This window comes from Macaca mulatta, chromosome 8 (genome assembly GCF_049350105.2).
Source record: "Macaca mulatta isolate MMU2019108-1 chromosome 8, T2T-MMU8v2.0, whole genome shotgun sequence".
Taxonomy (NCBI): domain Eukaryota; kingdom Metazoa; phylum Chordata; class Mammalia; order Primates; family Cercopithecidae; genus Macaca; species Macaca mulatta.
The window spans coordinates 60,459,387-60,476,384 of NC_133413.1; the positions used below are offsets into that span (position 1 = coordinate 60,459,387).

Here is a 16,998-nt window from a genome sequence, read left to right on the forward strand (position 1 = left end):
CTTCACTGGGTTTAATTTAGGAATTTCAAATTGGATATCTCAAAATTTGAATGTGGTCACCTTAATTGGTAATCAAGATTGCGAAGTCTTCCAAAATAGCCTTTTTCATCTTATGTAATTAGAGGTCCATGAGCTTTCCAAAGAAGCTCTGGATTTTCCACGGTACAAATCTGTATTTCTCTCTCTCTCCCTCTGTCTCTCTCTGCCTCTCTCGTGCGTGTGTGTGCGCGCGCCTGTGCGTGCGTTTTCTTTCATTTCTGGCATTAGGAAACTCGTTCAGGGCCACTGAAAAGTCAGGGGAGGCTCAGATGTTATTTCCTACGGATTCCTGTTTTTCCGGAAACGTTGTCACCAAATAAGAATGAGACTGTTATTTTGTAGAAACAATTAGCCCCTACCAAAAAAAAAAAAAAAAAAAAAAAAATCACCGGAGGGGAGAAGGCTAGGCTGGAAGAGAAGGAAGCTGCTGCTTGGATTCGCTGGTGGAGGAAAGTGCGACCGGGAGCTGGGCTTGGGGGCTCTCGTCCCCTTAGTTCAGCACCAGAGGGGATGGACAGCGTCTCCGGACCGGGCTGCAGCCACAGGAACGCAACTACGCTGCCGAGGCCGCTCTCCTTGCCGCCACTGTCGTCGCCAGGGGCAGCTGGGCTCCTTGCTCCTCGCAGCTAAAAGGAGGTGTCTCCTATTACTCCCTCGCCTCCCGGTCCCCTTCCTTAATGGATGAAAAGTACCCCTCCCTCTACACCTGCTGTACCTAAGGACAGGACTCTGAGGAGTACTCTTGCTCCACCGATTAAACTCTCGGCAGCAACTTCAAGAATCATTTTTCTATAGGGGCCTGGGAGGAATTCTGGCAGAAGAGTAAAGTCGAAGTTCTTAGAAGCTCTGAGAAATCATGGGCCATGCAGTAGGGGTCGAAATGTTAAAAGGCCCACACTTCTTGAAATAAACAGAATGGTCCTGAGTGGATTGCAACTGTTTTGGAAATAGCTTTGTGAAAAGAGGTTGGAGATCTACTCAAAATTCTACGTTAGAGAAACTGAAAAGACATCTAATTTCATTGCTTGGCAGGTAAGTGATAGCACTATTATTTTTGTTTTTTTAAAATTCTAATGACTTGTCTTATGGTTTAACAGAAAGAACATAAGCAATGTAATTTTTCCTGGGGTTAAGGGGGGGACAAGAAATTTTGTTTTAAAATAATTGTTTCTGGATCATTGTGTGACAAGAAGAATCAAAATAACATACATGTTGCCTTACATAAATACAGCAAACTTTTAGCTGGCCATTTTTTATTGCTTGTTTAATATCTTTTTGGATCTGTGCATATCTTGTTTATTTTTTTCCAAAGCTAATACAATCTGACGTTTCCCAAGATAATTTTGTTGTCTTATGTATGCCCAAAGTGATCCTGTCTGTGTTACATAGTATGCAAGGCTCAAAAAGTTGAAATAGAGAGGGTTTAACCATGCCCTCTAACACATTTTGTATTGTTACAATATACCAAACTAGGCATGGGAACAAACACATGTATACATACACACCAGATTTCTCACTCCATGCCAACCCCCAAGTATGCCTACACCTGTAGAATCTTATGTAAGGAGACACTCACATTTTTACTTAGCACCCTCTTTCTGGCCTTTTAAAGCTCAAGACTGCTTTCTCAAACTTGATCTGCCAGAAGGCAGAAAATGAGAAGCTTTAGTGTGCCTCTTTAGGAGAGCTGGATTTCAAAATCATTCTAACTTACTAGTTCTGTAAAATACATTTGTCACTGAAATTCAGAAAGTGATAGGGGCCAATAGGTTTCCGAAAAGCCGTAAACTTTAAAATGCTCATTAAATCTGTTTTCTGTTGATTCTTATTTCTAGTCTTCCCCTGGAGCTTTAAAATTACAATCTTTCACAGTGACCTTGATAAGCATTCTGCTTTAATAAAAAGGGTTCACTGGGCAAAAGCAGTTACACTAATTTATAACCCGTGCCTGACATTTCATTAAGAACTTGATCAATTCCAATGAGTACATTCAGTTCAGTGAAGAGTTTCCACTTGCAAGGATGGAATTTTATAGTCATGTAAATACATGTGATGACATATGCATAATCAACTCTGTGAAAAGAGTTTACCCCTTTGAAAAATTACAGGAGATCTTTAGGTTTTACTTTTAATCTCATTGGTTGTGTGTAACTGATAATAAAATGGCTCTACTTCACATCTGTACATACCTTCCTTCTCAATTTTAACACAAAAATCATTGGAGGCCGTTACAGTGGCATTCATTGGTGGGGTGATGTCCTCTTGTTTTATGTTGGCTGAGTGTAGCAATTACTCTCTGAGGAAAAATCATTCTTAACTGTCACCACTTACCATGAACCTGCTTGCTTAGCAGAAAAGGAGCAGAGGCATCTATGTCACTGAGCTCCTTGGGGGCTCTGTTGCCCTATATAGGTCAAGAATGATTATTTGAGGAGCAGAAACATGTATCATTGATTTGGATTTCTTCCCAGAAAACCTACAATGTGCTCTTAACACAATCCTTTTTTTCTCCAATAGGAGAGGTATAGAAGTGAAATTATCACATGGAAGAATTAATCATATTTTAAGAGAGTTACAGCATGTTGTTAGACAATTATTTTGGTTGTCAATTAATTAACACCGAGGGACTCCCCTAGTCAATAGGGCATAAAATGTAAGCAGAGAATGTGTTTCCAGAAGCACTCCTCCTCTGGGTATATGGCCGCAGTTCCCTCCTCAGGGGCAGAGGGGGCAGACTTTCTCTATGTGTAACTGAAATCTCTGAAAGTGAAAGTTACCTTTGCCTAATCCCTTAGGAGATTTAGTTACAGAAATACTAACTCTAATTCACTCCAAACTCATGAAAGTGCTTGGAAGCCCTTGTCAATCCTTATCTGTAGGGAAATGTCCTTACACTGAGATAGAGTTTGGGAAAGCAACTTAATGCCTACCTAATGCTAATCTCTAATTGCAAAGCAGATAGTCGAACAAACCAACAAAAAGGAGGTAGTGGAAACCAACCTTCATTATTGCACAGAATCACTTGTCTTTAAAGATCAATCAGCATTTTATTAAGGGATATCTGTACTCCACTAAGGGCATCTATTTGATTTGATAGTTATTTTGTTTTGCTGAAGAAAAACGATGCATGAGGTCTTGGGAGTACCAAACACAGTATCTCTTCTTCATTAAAAAAAAAAAAAAAAGCTTTATTGGATAAGACTAAGTGTTGTTGGCTGTTGCTTACATTTGAGACTCAAAAGGGAAAAGTGAGATAGGATTACATAATCTAGAAAATGTAAAGTGTATATAGGACCAGAGGATAATTAAAATGAGCCCTGGAGTCCATTCAATTGCCTTCTTCCAAAATATTATAAAACCCTTTCTTGATTAATTTTTGCATGGACTATATAGTAATATTTATATATTACCTGTATATTCTAATGTAATTATCAATACCATGAAATCATATTGGATTCTAATGTTATCTAATGTGGGCATTAGATAACTAATGATAATTAGATATCTAATTAGAATTACCCGTTAGATATCTAATTCTCATTAGATAACTAATGAGAATTAGATAACTCCAAGCCTTTGGAGTTATTTACTTGGGTTTCAACCAAGTTCAAACATTTATCAAAAAACATAAAAATAAGAAATGACTATTGCTAATATTTAGTAATTGGCTGTTTTTGACCACTTAAAGATTTATAAATTCCAGGCGGCTAACCTGCTTACTCACCTAGTTCCGTCAAGCAAGACCAAAGTCACTAGGAAAGAAAAAAGCATGTTGTAAGCTAGAAATTATTTCCGTAGTCATCTCACCTTCCCAGAAATCTGTACAGTGTGTTACAGAATAGAACTCAAACGGAGAGAGACATCTTATTTGGTGTTTTCTTCCCATTTAGCTTATCAGAGTGAGCACATAGCATGTGTTGGAAGAGACAACATCCTGCAGCAAGAAACATGTTACACATCATGTTGTAGGGAAACAAGTACTACCCGACAGTCAAAAGATCAGAATTTTTTAACTGCTGGCTGTAAGATCTTCTACAAGTCACTCAATTCACTGCAGCTTAATTTTTCTTCCTTAAATTTGGGGATGCTTTACCTTTCAATGAAGGCACAGTAGTTTACATACAGCTGATATGTGAACACTCATGAGATGAGTGAATGATGCCTACTTTGTGGGATACTGGAAAGTCCAAATTCAGTGATTTTGAGAGTGTTTTGGAAACAAGTGTTGTATCTGTGGGTTACTATCAATAATTTCCAATAGCATTCATTCATTCATCAAAAAATCCCACCAATTACTATATACCAGGCACATCCTTTATATTTAACAACTCTCACCTCGGGGAATATAATACTTTACTGATAATTCAGCAGTCATTTCCTTTATATCTCTTAATGGTATAAATATAAGCGATATTCAATGAAGGTGGACTTAGTTTAAAAAATATTTATTACTCAGAATTGACACCACGTTCTTTATCAATTGGACAAACCTAGTTGACCTGAGTTTATTTCAACAACTTTCATTTTGACCCTCAAAGAATCTATCACTTTGTGCCATAATTTTCTGGTTTATAAAGGAGTGTTAATGTTTGCCATTAGTGATATTGATAAGAAAACTCATAGGATAAGTAGACTTCAAAACTACCTATCCTAAAACATCCAGAAAACATTGTGATTTGACTGCTGGCTTGTGAGCATGGAGTGAAATGTGGACAACATGAGGGCTGATCTAAGGGGCTAGCCTGGAAATGCTGTTAAGATGCTGTCTTGATTTAGTCCAAAGCCTAGATTCTATTCATAGGCCTCTTTAGGAAATCTCTTTAGAAAACCAAATAAGCAATATTTCCTTGCTTATTTGCTTTTCTTAATTGGGGTTTTAAAAGTCATTATGATTTTTTCAATGTAATTTATCAACATTTGGTCTGTATAGATTTCTAGACTATCAACAAAAATATACTGATAGTATGCTTAAGAAATGTAAGTCAATATTTGGTGCTACAGTTATTTCCAGCATTGTTCTGTGGTTAAATTATATGATTGCACCAGAGAAAAAAAATTATATCATCACTTACTCAGTAATGTAATTCAGATTTTTTGTTTTTTGTCAAACACACACACAAAAAAAACCCAAAAACGGTCGAAAAAATAAAATGAAGAAGAATCAAGAGTAAGAGGTCATTAAAATAATGTCTTGAGGCCAGATAATTTACCTTTGAATTATCCTTAAATTGTCACTGTGAAGTTTCTTCAGCACATTGTACTCACTGAAAGAGTCAGAAAATCATTTTGGGTCTCCTGAATTTGTTCTTCAATTTGTCAGCAAAGTTAAAGTGATCATGTTATTTTTTTTCAAAAACGTATCGTTCAATCAATTCATTTGAATACTTGGTAATTATCACTTCATCATATGTAATGTACATACTCGAAAACATTTTTAAAATTAAAAATTGTGAAGTAATTATATGCTCTATGTTTAACAAATTTACTCACAATTTCAGTTTAAGATTTAGTTTTTTAAAAGAATAAGTGTTTGCCTGGTGAATTCACTAAATAACCTAACGAAAAATTGAAATCTTTTAGAAATGGTGCTAAAATTTTAATAATAATGTGTTACTTATATAAAACTATGAAAAGGCCAAGTACAGTGGCTCATGCCTGTAATCCCAACACCTTGGGAGACTGAGGCAAGAGGATCACTTGAAGGCAGGAGTTTGAGACCAAGACCCGCCTGGGCAACTCAGTGAGACCTCGTTTCTTCAATAGGAAAAAAAAGGTAAAAAATTTAAAAAGAATATCTGGGTGTGGTGAATGTGCCTGTAGTCTCAGCTACTCAGGAGGCTGAGGTGGAAGGATCACTTGAGCCCAGCAATTGAAGGCTGCAGTGAGCTATAATCACATCACTGCACTCCAGTTTGAATGAGATTCTATCTCAAAAAAGAAAAACTATTAAGAAAATAATAAATTTTATTTGAACCTTCTCAAGGGGAGCCACAGTGAGAAATAGGTATCTGAGATTAAGAAATTTAGAGTATAGATGAGAAAAGAGTATTTTGTGGTTAAAAATGCATCCAGTACACACAAAATATGAGGTTCAACATGGTTTGTCATCGATTGGTTGTGTGGTCTTGGGTAAATCACCTTATCTTAATTTAACTGCTCATCTGTATCCTTGGTCCTATTGGTAAATCATTATTATGTCCATGAGAAACAAAGTCTATGTTTAGTTGAACTCATAAACTTTCCTTCCACATCCGTCATGCCATTCTTGAAAATGTTTCCGTGCTCTCATGGTGGAACATACATGGGATTTAGAATCAGTCTTAAGTTTGAATCCTGATATAGAAACGGCATTATTGACAAAAACTTGGGCAAGGAATGTGAAGTCTCTGAGTCTGATGTCCACTGCAATGTATTGCGGGGAACAGTTAATGAGCAAATTGTATAGAATGGCTAGTGCATTGCCAGGGATTTGTTGAAGCTGGTGAGTGTCATGACTTGGCCTGTTAGACTAGTCTATGCACATGGCTCTGATCAACGACTGCTCTCTCATTTCTCCAGATAAATCCCCCATGCTGTACATTCTCTTCCAAACATACTGTCCTCACCACCACATAGTTCTTTTGTTAATGCTTTGTCCTAGACTTTCCCTTTTCTGTTTACTTATTCAAACCTATATCTCTTTACATAGATCGTAAATTCAAATTCCCGCAGGGTGTACGCAGTTCATGTAAGGAGTGAGGCTAGCCAGTGAGATCTGCATCACATTGCAGAAAGCAAGCCCGTCGAGAGTCCTCGGCTCAGCTCTGCTCAGTTAGAACAAAATGTGAGAACTGAAAACAGAGAATTTTGTGTGAAATCTACTTTATGTTTTACCTAATTTGATTGTTAAAATTTTGCATGTAGCGAAACAGACTACATGGTAGATTCCAAACATAGCTGTCGAACTTTTTCATTTCCCATTTCAATGACATTTAATAGAAACCCCAAACTGAGATATTTAGTCAATTTTTTCCAGACCTTTTGGTTTTTGTCTAAAAATGAGACGATGAACCAGGACTTCATGAAAAGGTTCATCTTAAAATATTTCTACAATTTTAAAATAAATAAACCTAAAAATAATGAGTGGCTGAGATAAAATAGATACTTCATGTTTTTAAATGGGCAAAAGTTTTGTGGGGAAAAATTAACTCATAGAATAAATAGTAATGAAGATAGGTCAATAATATTCCATAATATATTTTATTCCAGCATCTTTTCCAGCTACTGTTTTTACCCCTCATACACACACAACAGCTACAATAACCCAGATAATAACCTTGACTAACAGTGAGACTAAGAAAAGATGATTAGTTTTTGACTAATATCTGCAAATATTCCTTCTTCCCAGAATACAGATTTTCTATTTTTGTGTCTACTCATATGTGTAAAAACAGATAATTTCTCTGTAAAGTTATGTTTTACATTTCATCAGCAAATTATAACACACTCTATAGAATGTTCTGTTGGAGTTCACAAATTGGAGGCAGATGTCTTACTGTATGTTTGATGATGTAAGTCCACACACCCAGACAAGTGCACAAACACAGGGATGGATAAGATCATGCTTTGGTTTGATATATGGCAAATTTTTTTGTAATTTATTCTTTTCTAATCCCTGTTAATAGTGACTGTGCCAAAGGGAAAAACAATTCTGCCATTATTGATGGAAAAAAAAGGAGCTTATTTTGCCTAATTGGTATTTGTATATTTTAGTTTCTTTTTTTGCTGGAAGTGACAAAATCCCAGTTCAAAATGGCTTAATCCAAGTAAGCAACTAAACAAAAAATATATTTACAAAAGAGAATTACTGGCTCATGCAGTAGTAGATTATAGCAGGTATGGCTTGATTAAAGTGTTCAAACATTATCCACATTCTTCAGTGTTGTCTTCATTCCAAAGTACAGTTTGCCTACATGATAACGTTTGCCTCTTTCTTTGTTCTCACTGTCTTTCTCCCTCACTCCTGTCTATGTTTCTGTTTCTGTCTGTATCTCTTTTCTCCCCCTCTCTTCTCTATCTCTTTCTCCGTCTTACTCACCTCCTCACCAGTTATAGATCTACAGTCCAGTTCACTTCCTCAATAGTTCCAGTAGATGTACTGGGACTGACTAAGGGAATATTACTTATTGGGCTGAATCTTGAAGTAGGGCGGGCTTTCCAAAATCACACTGATTGAGGGGTATCAGTTATTGACTCATATCTGCAAATATTCCCTCTTCTCAGAATACAAATTTCTAGCATAGTGCAGTTTTCAGCAGAAAGGAGAAACTACATTAAAGGATAGAAAAAGAACAACACTTGTCCTCTACAATACTAGTGAAGAATCTACCCAAGATTTCTAAGTCAGTGAATTTATCTACTGTTGATGGAATACTCAGCAAAAGTGAGTTCATTGGCTTGTTGTTTCCCTAAAAGCTTTTTTTTTTTTTATGTAAGGAAAGAACATCTTAAAATGAAATGTTTGACCTTAAATGTAATTAACACATCAAAGTTTTGTGCGTGTCCTTTTACTGTATTATTAACAAATGAATACTATGAAAAGGACACAGAAATGGATTAAAAAATCATTGGGGATAAAAGAATTGTTATTTCTGAATAGTCTTTTTTTTCTGTATTTGGTGATTTTTTTCAGTAGTTTTAAATGATATTTCCTTATTTAACACGTGGTAAGCCTGTTCCAGCTTAGCTAAACTATTTTTCTTTTGTTTCCCTGGTCTGGTTTTAATCTTGAAGAAGTAAAAGTCCCAAAAGTAGATTAATCTACTTGTGTACATTTTACGCCATTATTATAGATAACACAATCAAGAGTAATACAATAGGGCACATTTAAGTCAAAGTAAGTCAGATTGTGGTAGTTCGTCTAATTCATTAATTTCACAAATTGACTTTATTTTTCTCTTCAAACACATCTTTTTCTCGACTTAAGAATCCTTTTAAGCAATTAGAGAAAACTAAAATTTGCCTATTATCCACCTAATTCATTTATTTTTATTTTCCATGTTGTGTTTTTTTCCAAGAAATCTTCTTGAAGTTGGAGCTAGAAGTTTCAGTATAAAGTCTTCATAGGGCATAATAAATGCAGTTAAGAAAATGTAACCCTACACTTCAGTTTCCATTCATAATACTATTTTCTCACATTCTATGTGTTATTTATGATTGTTAGAGTCCTGTTTTAGGGAATCTCATGTGATTCTCATAGCAGGACTGGTAAGCTGACCTTTTCATTCTGGTTTTGCAAATGGGACAATCAAGGTCCAGAAAAGTTAAATGATTCTCTATAGATCAAGTCAAAATTGAGATTTAAGATCAACATTTAATACTTTTCTATTCATAAGTGGTTTAGGAAGAAAAACTGCCTGTCTTCTTATAACACCTATTATAGGCTTTACTTGCTTCAGATTACAGTAAATAAATAAAAAACAAAGAAACAACAACAACAACAAAAAAAAACAGCAACTGAATTTCATTGACTTTTAGCTTTACTAAGCAACTGGAGGGATTTAGATTCTCAAGAATCTTGAAGAGTTCATATATTATCTTGGTCTTAATCTTATACAAACAGAGAGGTTTTTGGAGAGCATATTCACATGTTGAAAGTCATATTTTACAAGCTTCAGTGAACCATGGTGGACCAGGGTTGATTCTGTTGCAGAATTCAGACTCGAGCTGATGAGAACTGTTCCTAATTGGGTGAAGGTTAGACATGAGCCTAATAAAACTAAATGACCAGATGTTAGTGATGCCACTATCACATTAAACAAGAATCAGGAGGAGGCCAAATGAGCTAATGTTTTCATGTACTAGGTAAATGCTCACATGTTTTATAAGTGTGAAATACGCCTCTTTGGAAGGAAACATGTGACATCTGACATGGGACAGGCCAAATGGATAATGAGACAACATAATAGCCAAATACAGGTGAAGTACCCATTAATTTTAGAAAGAGGGTAAAACCTGACCTATCTAACTCAAAGTTACCAAAGTGGAGATTACTGCTGCCATTATGAAAATGTATTAGCTATTTGAGAGAATAAAAGAAAAACAATTGCTTACAGACATAAATACCTTTCAAAAGTAGGAAAAAATAAGAGAAAAGAAGGTTATAAAAGAGTCGTAGAAAGTGTAGGGGAAAGGTATAAAGGAAAATTCATAGAGTTCTAAGAACCATATCATGGTTAACAGTGTTGATACTGCACAGAAGTGAAAGGAATGAATGTTTGAGGTTCCTTTGGGTTTGCTCAAAAGCAGATCATGGGGCAACTTGGAGAGAACCATTTCTGAAAAACGATTAACATAATCTTTGGACTGTCAGATTCTCAAGATCAAATCAAGGACAGACAGTAGAAAGATTATGTTCATTCTAGGAAGAGGGTAGGGATTAGAAGGAATTTTTTATGACAAGGAAAAAGCACTACAGAATTATTGCTGACAATGTGTGTTGTCTCCCTTATTGCTTCCGGTTTACAGCCTGCTTCAGAATTAGATGATGCTGCATTTCTGGGAATATGAGTGCTTTGTTGCATTAGATCAGATCAGGTCTGTCTGTGGTGATTAAGGTCTAGTGATTGGAATTATAAACGAGAGTATAGTCAACCAAAAAGATACACATACTACCTGGGAAGACATCTGTTTAAAGTTTTCTTTTCTCAACCTCATTATATATTCAATTTTAAGTGATCATGTAAAATATACATAAAATATACACATAAAATAGTCAATAGTTACTCATTTGTTTTAGCCACTGAAAATTGACTTTTCTTCACTTGGAACATGTAAAGTAGTGTTGACTTTACTTGAAAGGCTGATATTCATTTCAGATAATGGTGTCTCTTTTTATTATATCATCCTATTATATTCTCTTCGACATGATTTGTCTTCTCTGCCTTTCATCTTGTGAAAAATTTTCATATTTTTCTAAAAGAAATTTTGGAGCATGAAGAATGCATACAAGGGATCTGCAGACCCATCTAAACTTCGTTAGTGGACTTTATACCTCACTACAGCTCAATTACCTGGAAGATAAACTGACCCTATCTGTTCCATCAGAACAACAGGAATTTCCCAAGTTCAGGCAAACAAAAGTTTGCTTTTGTCTGATACTCAAATTTCTCTCTCAATCACTCAGATTCTCCAGATAATTGCCTGGCTTTTATCTTGGTACTAGAGGGGTAAATTATCTACTTTCTGGAGGCCAATTAAGTTTTCTAAACCGCTAGTGGGCCTGTTAGCAAATTACCTTTTCAGTGCACTAAAAAGCTCCCCAGTAACCCAAAGGAATTAATGTACCACCAAACGGTGGGCAATTTATTCCTTCACCACTGATGAGGGAAGACAGTTTAGAGCATTAATAGGAGCATTTACATTGAGTCACAGTGAAGTATGGAGTCACTGAGCCTCTGTGAAGCTAACCCATGGAGGGTGAGGAGGTGTTTATCACTGTGGAGAAGGGAGGAGGGACACAAGAGATGATCCGTACCCTTAAAAGCTGCAGATAATGCTGTCAGCCGTTATCTGGATGGAATTTCTATATCATCATATATATATTTGGCAATAATAGGGAAGTTAACAACCCATGATCATGAAGAATTATCTGCTTTTAGATTTGTGTAGAAGTATTCTTTGTGAAATAATCAACTCTTATTTTTTCATGTACTGACCATTGCTATTTTTATCCTGGTCCTGTTTGTGAAATGGAATAATTTATTTCTGCCAACAAAAAAAAATCAATAACTTGGATGTAAATGAACCTACTACATGTAACTGTTTTTGGTTTTAACTCTTCTCCTGTTTCTCCATAAACGTACTGATAAATGTAGTGATTCATGTCTACTTTATTAATTACCATTATTTCCAGTTGCGTTTGATATTCTACCTCAAATATCTGGAAATTCAACGGAAAGAATTTTTTAAGGCCCTTTTTCTCAGGTCTCATGAATCATATTTCAAGCAATATATGCATATTACTACATACCATTCTACCAAATAACTCAAAGATATCCCACCCTGTTTTTAGGAGATATTGTCAAAAACATTGACAAATACCAAAGATTTCCTAGTCATGCTTATGAATGGATAAAATTGTTTGGAGAACTAAGCAATTCTACTATGTGTAATTCAGTTTTGTTGGGATTTTGTTAAAAAATAAAATTCCTTTAAATCTTACCCACTCTTTATTTCCCTGAAACATTTTTGCAAGGGGAAAACATGGATAAAATAGGCATAAAGGTAGAATAATCAATTAAATGAAGCCTAAAAATTATTTACATTATTTTTATAAGCATATAAAGTCTTCAATAGGCTATTTTCTTCTGAGCAGAATTAACAAAACTCAAAATGAAATACAGTCTCTTCCTTCAATGTGTACTTCTAGAACATTTGCATAAGATCTTCACTTTAGTGTACTTAGCTGAGCCAAATTACTCAGCCTTTTCAAGTTTATAAAGGATACATATTAAGACATTGAGTCCTAGGAGGAAGATGACACTCAAATAAACGAAAGTTTTGAGCATCAATCTCAGACTGTATTATAACTGTTCCTAATGAACATGGAATTTAAACAACTGGAACAAGTCCAATAAGGAGGAAAAAAAAGTTTTGGCATCTGATGAGTTACTTAGCATATCTTTTTGTAAAGAATAAAAGCTCTCTGGCTTCCAGCAAAGAGTTTGTGAGCTGTATGGCAGTGTTTTGAACAAGGAGATCATTTATAAATGCTGTCTTTATTTGGGAAATAATTACGGGATGCAGCTGCAGGTTTTAATGACTTTTAATAAAGTATGTTATAAAGTGAATTAGCAATAAATGTCTAACAGATAATACTGAATCAAGACATTAAAGAACATCATTAGATTTATATCTTGGATTGTTAAAGCAATAAATGTGTTCTTGTTAATACCATTTTTTTTTTAATTTTCTAGGACATTTTGAAGGAAATTTCAAGGCAGGTTAATTTTTAATGAATAGGGTTAGTCTGTCAACTAGCTTTGCTAACCCAGTACAATTTTAGATATATAACTAACAGAGTATCAAAGCTAAAAACTCTTAAATTTCAACAATATATGGAATTATAAAATAGGGTTCACAGATAGTATCTGAAAATACAGTATTTCGGCCACTCAGATTATTATGGCTTTCATAAGGAAAGATATATGTACTTTATAGGGGAAAAAAAGTTTGTTAGAAAATCTGTGTTCAACACTTGCTTTACTGGCATTACCAGGGCTAAATTTCAATGTCAGGTGGTCAGAATAGCAATGATCAGGGACAAATACAGATAATAACTCACACTTCCTGTTTGTACAAGTATTACTACACCACTGCAGTATGCAGAATAATGCAGTATAAATTTGTTTTAAAAACCAAGTTTAGTTACCAACCTCCAGAGGTGAGCAGAGCCGGGTTACCGTAGCATTGTGATATCATAACAAGCTGGCATTGGAAATGTACTCACAGATGATGAGGTTAGGCAGCTGACCCTCTGAATGTCTACAATTTGTTTCAAGTTTCAAATTTAGTTCATGAGGGAGTTTAAACATTAATTATGTTTTATTTCATGATGATACTCCAAAAAGGCTAAAGAGAAGTTGAATAATGTTTAATGGGTATCTCTATATGGAACCATAGTTCAGGGCAAATGAGCAACCTAGGATGTTGAGAAACAAGAGAAGAGGCAAGTTGTAAGTCTTGCTTGACTTCTCAAATGATATTCAATCATTGTTGAATTCCCTTCATAGATGCAGCTATTGGCTGGGTGTAGTGCCTAACGCCTATAATTCCAACTCTCAGAAAGTCTGAGGCAGGAGGATCATTTGGGGCCAGGAGTCCGAGATCAGCCTGGACAACAAAGTGAGACCCCCATCTCTATAAACAGGAAAATAATTATCTGGACATGGCGTTGTGTGCCGGTAGTTCCAGCTACTCAGGAAGTGGAGGCAGGAGAATTGCTTGAGCCCAGGAGTTCAAGGCTGCAGTGAGCCATAATCATACCACTGCATTCCAATCTAAGCAACAGAACCAGAACCTGTCTCTAAAAAAGTAAATAAATGAAATAAACACATTATAGATGCAGCTATGCACAGCTGTTATATTTAAATAATTACTTTTCTTTCAACTTTTTACTTTAATTATAAACTGAAAGTTGCAGACATAATTTCCTATGAAACCTTCATCCAACTTCCTTAATGATAACATCTTATGTAATTGTAGTACAATGCCCAAACCAGGAATTGATATTATACGATATTGTCAAATACACTATAGCCTTATTTACATTTCACCAGTTTTTACCTGAACGAATTTACCTGTGTATGTGTGTGTGTGTCTGTGTGTGCATGTCTGTCTGTCTGTCTCTCTGTGTGTGGAGTTCTGTGTAGCTTATCCATACATAGATTTGTAGAACCACTCTTACAGTCAAGATATACAACTGTTTTAGCACCACAAATAAACTTCCTTGATCTATCTGGTACAGTGTGATTCACACCCAGCTACCCTGGAAACCACTGATCTGCTCTAGCTCCATAATTTTGTCATTTTGGGAATGTTACACAGATGGAATCATATGGTATGTAGCATTTGAGATCCGTTTTCTGCACTCAGAGTAAACTATCCAAATTGTTGCCTGTGCCAGTAGTTTATTCATTTTAATTGCTAAATAGTATTTTGTAGTATTCCAGCTCTTCCAATCTGTTTGCCCATTTAGTGATTGAAGGACATTTGGGTTGCTTTCAGTTTTGGGCTACTGTGAATAAAGGTGCTATGAACATTAATGTACAAGTAATTTGTTATGCAGTAATAGGTAACTGGAATATCTCCCTATGAGCACCCTTGATCATTTAATAGGACATGTTAACAATATATTTTGAGAAGGTAGGTAGAAAAGGTACTAGAGAACAAAGGACTTCAATCAGTCATACTAAGTTTTACACTCTGGTTTTCATGGATGGATGATGATTTTTTACTGGTTACATTTTCTCTGTTAGTTTCTTTTTTTTTTTTTTTTTTTTTTTTTTTTTTTTGAGACGGAGTCTCGCTGTGTCTCCCAGGCTGGAGTGCAGTGGCGTGATCTCGGCTCACTGCAAACTCCGCCTCCCGGGTTCACGCCATTCTCCCGCCTCAGCCTCCCAGTAGCTGAGACTACAGGCGCCCGCAACCACGCCCGGCTAGTTTTTTGTATTTTTAGTAGAGACGGGGTTTCACCATGTTAGCCAGGATAGTCTCGATCTCCTGACCTCGTGATCCACCCGCCTCGGCCTCCCAAAGTGCTGGGATTACAGGCTTGAGCCACCGCGCCCAGCCAGGTTTCTGATATATAATACTGTAAAACAATAATAATTTTCTAGGAAGTAATGTAAAATTTAAACAAATCAATAAACTTCCCACACAAGTATCAATTTTCTAAGAAGAGGTTCTAGGTAAAGTCATATTTACTCGATTTTATAATTACCCATATATTCTACTACAAAAAAAATTGGTTTGTGAAATGTAACAAAAAATCTACACACAATATGTACAAGTATAATTTTTTTATAATTTATATTTTTTAGAAGTTCACAAATATATTTATAAAAACTGGAGCATATATTATGCCATAAAAGAAATTATGTTGAACTTCAAATGATTAAATTTCAAAGACCATCATGTTTTATCAATACAATTTAATTAAACATAAACTAATTAAAAATAACTATAGTTTTTCAACAAATCAATCTGAAACAAATGAACATTCACATGCAAAGAAAATGAGTCTAGACATAGACCTTAACAGTCTTCACAAAAATTAACTTAAGGTGAAACATTCATCCAAATGTAAAATTCAAAACCACTAAACTCCTTGAAGATATCATAAGAGAAAATATAGATGACCTTTTATATGGCAATGACTTTTTGGATATAACATCAAAGGCATAATCCTTGAAAGAAATAATTCATAAGCTAAATTCGTTAAAATTTAAAATGTTGCCTCTGTGAAAGACAATGTCAAGGGAATAAGAAGACAAGCTATGGAATAGGAGAAAATACTTGCAAAGGATATATTTGATAAAATACTGTTATTCAAAATATACAAAGAGCACTTCAAGCCCAACAATAGGAAAACAAACAAACCAATTAAAAAAATAGGTAAAGGATCTTAATAAACATCTCACCAAAGAAGATAGGCAGGTGGCAAATAAGCATATAAAAAGATGCTCAACACCTTATGTCATTAATAAATTGCAAATTAAAACAACAGTGAGATGCCACTGCACAATAAAAAAATTAGAAACTTAGAATGGCCAAAATCTGAAACACTGACAATACAAAATGTTGAAAAGAATGTGGAGAAACAGAAACTTATCCATTGCTGGTAGAAATGCAAAATGGTAGAGCCACGTGGGAATACAGTTTGGGACTTTTTTACAAGACTAAACATATTCTTATCACACAATCTAGCAATCACACTTCTTGTTATTTACTCAATTATTTGAAAGCTTATGTCCAGCAAAACTGGCCCAGGAATATTTATCACAACTTTCTTCGTAATACCAAGCTTGGAAGTAATAAAAATGTTCTGCAGTAGATGAATGAATACATAAACTCTGATACTTCCAGGCAAGGGAATACTATAAGGTGCTAAAAAAAAAAATGAGTTGTTAAGCCATGTAAAGACATGGAACGTGTGTGAAATATATGTTAATATTAACTTACTTAAGAAGTTGAGAATATATTTTAAATATTAAGTTACTTAAATATTATGGTACTAAGTGAAAGAAGGTAACTTAGAAAGGCTGCATATTTTATGATTCCAACTATATGACATTCTGGGAAAAGCAGAGTTGTGGAGACAGTAAAAAAATAATAATCATAATAAATTATTGATTGCCAGAAGTTAGGGGGAGGGAGGGATAATTAGGCAGACTATAGATTTTTATGACAGTAAAACTA

General features: G+C 35.1%; 1 protein-coding gene across 1 annotated transcript in view; it reads left to right on the forward strand.

The window, feature by feature from the left end:
- Positions 1-253: 253 nt before the first annotated feature.
- Positions 254-16,998, forward strand: part of SNTG1 (syntrophin gamma 1) — an 879,206-nt gene continuing 862,461 nt past the window's right edge. The window contains exon 1 of the mRNA XM_028852663.2: positions 254-1,071. The gene's annotated coding sequence lies outside the window, so the exon portion shown is untranslated. The remainder of the gene's footprint in view (positions 1,072-16,998) is intronic.